General features: G+C 43.2%; 1 protein-coding gene and 1 non-coding gene across 3 annotated transcripts in view; both read left to right on the top strand.

Annotated features, from left to right (window-relative positions):
- The window catches only part of LOC110305614 (NACHT, LRR and PYD domains-containing protein 1a-like), a 143960-nt gene that overhangs the window by 89766 nt on the left and 50018 nt on the right, over positions 1-4176 (top strand). The gene's annotated exons all lie outside the window — the stretch shown is intronic.
- LOC115032696 lies at positions 2757-2887 on the top strand. Its single transcript, XR_003838324.1, has one exon. It is a non-coding gene; the product is annotated as a small nucleolar RNA SNORA17 (small nucleolar RNA).

The raw sequence follows: 4176 nt of genomic DNA, 5'->3' as shown, positions 1-4176 counted from the left end.
ATGTCCTACATGAAGGGAAACTTACAGAGATTATAAATGTCAACTATCTTCTTACATGGCAGTCTGCTGGGGAAAAGGTTTGTGTGTTTGTTTTGTATTGTTTTGATTGTGTTTGTTGTTGCTATTGCTGTTTTTTAACTGTAAAAACCCATTCATAAAGACTGTTTTGTGTCAAGTTAACAGTTGTGGCTTAGGAGTCCATATAATGGGTTTATCTATGTGACCTGATACCAATAGTCACAACAGAAAGCAGATTGGTCCTGCTTCTTTGCTAGAATGTGGTGGAGTAGTTTGGGGTGTACATAGCTGTGTTTTCCAGCCTGGTCCTTCCTTACAATCCTAGAATGTTTAAACATTTGGTGTCTTCCAGGAAACATATTACAAAATTAGAAACCAAACCCTTTGGCTCTAAATATCTCATGAGTTTGGCCTTTATAAAAATAAATAAGCCGGCTGTGGTGGTGCACGCCAGTAGGATTTGCTGAAGGAGGCAGAGGCAGGAGGATCACAAGTTCGAGGCCAGCCTGGGCTACACATTTTAAAAAAATAAATAAATAAGTCTTTATTTCTTAGTCTATGTCTACTTATTTTTATTTTTTAATTATTTGTTTATTTATTGATTATATGTGAGTACACTGTAGCTGTCTTCAGACACTCCAGAAGAGGGAGTCAGATCTCATTACAGATGGTTGTGAGCCACCATGTGGTTGCTGGGATTTGAACTCCGGACCTTCGGAAGAGCAGTCGGGTGCTCTTACCCACTGAGCCATCTCACCAGCCCTCTACTTATTTTTAATCCAGGGATAAAGATGGATCAGAAATTGAAGGAATGTTTAAATAGTGACTGGCCCAACTTGAGATCCATCTCATGTAAGAAAGCCAATCTCTGACACTATTAATGATACTTTGCTATACTTTCAGATAGGAGCCTAGCATCACTTTTCCTGAGAGGCTTCATCCAGCGCTGGATGGAAACATATACAGAGACCCACAGACAACATGAAGTAGTGCTTGAGAGGCTTCTGGAAAAGTGAGGAGAACTGAGCAAGCTGGAGGGGTCAAGGACAGCACAAGAAGACCTACAGAGTCAACTAACCTGGGGCCATGGGGACTCACAGAGATGGAACTACCAGCCAAAGAGCATGCAGTGACTGCACCTAGGTCCCGTACATGTTTGTAGCAGATGTGCTGCTTAGTCTTCATGTGGGTCCACTAACAATAAAAGAGGAGGTTGTCTCTGACTCTGTTGACTAATCCATTTCCTCTAACTGGACTGCATGGTTGCTCCTCAGTGAAAACAATGGGCTTAGGCCTACTGCAGGTGGATGTCCCAGGGTGTGATGGTATTCAACGGATACTTCACCTTCACTGAGGATAACTGGAGGGGTTGGGGGAGGATTGTATAAGTGTGGGATTGGGAGGAAAAGAGGGAAGGGAAATGCAATCAGGATGTAAAGTGAATATATTTTTTTTTAATTTAAAAATAAGAATTTAAACCACTTTATTCTAAAATAATCATGGTGGGCATTAAAATGGTTGTATATTTTCAAAGTATTTCACTTTAATTGAAACTTGTCTTTTTATAAATAAACATTAAATACTTCAAAAACAAGAATCTAGTGAAAGTCAAGGAAATCCACTCATACTTTATGCCTTTATCCTTGAGGGACAAATATTATAAAGTATTTCCATTTAGTAAAATCTGATCTAAATTTGTATATTTCCTCTATTGTAATTTCTGTGTAATAATGTGGCTTCTTCTAAAACCATACAGACAACAAATACTCCTAGGAAACTCTCATCACTTTTCATCTTGGAAGGAAACTTCTTGCAACACAGGGTGTGTCTTCATTTGCTTCCTGTTGCTGAGATGAACACCAGGACTGCACACAGGCTGCTTGGGGAGGAACACGGTCACTTCACTGTACAGCTTGCTGTCTTTCCTGGGGGGACAGGGCAGAAACCAAAGGCCACACACTGCAGCAGAGGCCATGGGACAGTACTTCTCACTGGCTTTCTCTCCAGGGCTTGCTCAGCCTGCTGTTTTTTCCATCAATGTTTTTATTTATTGATCTTCATGGGTATAATTAAAATAGAGTAAGTCATTTACTTTTAAAAATACATATAAAGGGTATGGGGGACTTTTGGGATAGCATTGGATATGTAAATGAGGAAAATACCTAATAAAAATATTTTTAAAAATACATATAAAAAGCAGTCGCCCTTTAACTTTTTTGTTTTAAAATAATAGAAAGCATGAATTCAAATAATTATTAATTTTTACAAGTTTCATTTTTAGCTTCATATTATTTTTAATTAGATTTTTCTTTATTTATATTTCAAATGTTATCCCCTTTCCTAATTTTCTCTCTGAACATCCCTGACCTCTCCTCCCTCCCCTGCTCCCTAACCACCCCCCAATCCCATTCCTAGCCCTGGCATTCCCCTATTTTAGGGCATAGAACCTTCACAGGACCTAGGGCCTCTCCTCCCACTGATGACCAACTATGCCATCTGCTGCTACATATACAGTGGAGCTGTATATTTTCCACAAGTCCCACCACGTGTTTTCTTTGATTAGTGGTTTAGTCTCAAGGAGCTCTGGGGGTACCGGTTAGTTCATATTAATATTCCTCCTATGGGTCAGCCTGCATTCTTACATGCCCCAGGAGCACCTGCTCAGGAATGGCACCATCCACACAGGACACTACCATGCTGTATCAATTATGTTGTCCCAGGAAAAGATTCCCACAACGCATGCCCCTAGATGTGTTTCAGGTATGGCTGCTGTGTCACATGTGCATCAGAAGGTGACAGAGAGGAGAGAGCCTATGCTAAGGCTCAGTGTTCTGACCTATGGACTTCTGAATGATTAGTGACACTCCCTGAACAAAGTAAGCCCATGACAACCACCACTCCTGTGCACACCCAGAATGAGGAGCTAGCCAGATGGTGAGCTAGCCCAGACAGGGTCGACAGTAAGCCCTCAACAACCACCTGTCTGACACCATGGGGCATGGACAGAGAACTAGCCTGAGATAACCACCAGTCTATACTGTGCAGTTCTGCAGGTAGCATGGGGAGGAAACCATGACAACAATGATCCCTGTCCAGAGCCAGAAAGCACAGGCAGGGAATCACACACCTGAGAGCAACCCTGACACCACCCCAGACACGCAAATCCCTTGTGCCACTAAGAGGAACAAGTAAGTGGTGGAGAAATGTGAGAAAGAGAAACAGAAGGATGTGGGCACAATGAAGAGAAGCAGAACTGGAGAATCGAGGGTAATGTGGAACAGCCTGATGTGAACAGCCAGTGCTGCCCCCTGGGACCATGGTGGGGTTCTGTCCAGTGCTGCCTCTGGGGGACCATCAGGATCTATGGTACTTCAGCAGCAGTGATTAATTACCCCCAAAATCCAGGCAGAAATCCCTGGTCTGGGCTGCTGTCCAGGGACATACTGATGTCTGAGTAGTGGTGTGTAGAACTGGACCTGCCTTCTCCTGGGCCCCAGAAAGAACAAGACCTAGGGGTATCAGAAGAAGAGAACTGAATCTGCCCTTACCCAGTTGGAGTTCTCAGGAGAACAGGCCCCAAACATTGTGATGTTGTTGTTGTATAGCACCAAAGGTATGAGTGTGGAAAGTTGGCCCTGCCATTGTCTCCCCTAAACTGGTATGGATAAGGGAGAGATTTTCCCCTTCCCCCTCCAACTCTTCCCTCACCATCTGAAGCAGACATGAAACCTGGCCCTGCATTGATGACAGCTGGAGAATTGGCCCTGCTCCAGCACTAAGAAAAAGGGCCACACCTGGCATTGGAGCATTATACAGCTTCCAGTCATATTGGGAACAAAAGTGAACTGGCCCTTTAGGATATAAGATGGCCCTGAACTTGTCTGACTTGCATCAACTTAGATAAGGAGAGATTCCCTTCCATACCCTTACCCCTATAACCAGCAAGAGAACTGGCCCTGTGGTAACACATGTGAGTCACTTGCAGATGAACATGCACACACACCACATACCTAAAAACAAAGAATATGGTGTTGGTGAGAATCGAAACCTGAATGTGACATTTAGGAGATTTCAGAAGTAAGAAAAAACAAAAAAGAAGAGAAAAGAAAAAAGAAAGGAGAGAGAGGGAGAGGGAGAGGGAGAGGGAGGGGGAGGGGG

The sequence above is a fragment of the Mus caroli genome, chromosome 11, assembly GCF_900094665.2.
Source record: "Mus caroli chromosome 11, CAROLI_EIJ_v1.1, whole genome shotgun sequence".
Taxonomy (NCBI): Eukaryota; Metazoa; Chordata; class Mammalia; order Rodentia; family Muridae; genus Mus; species Mus caroli.
This window is presented reverse-complemented; position numbering and strand designations above follow the sequence as displayed.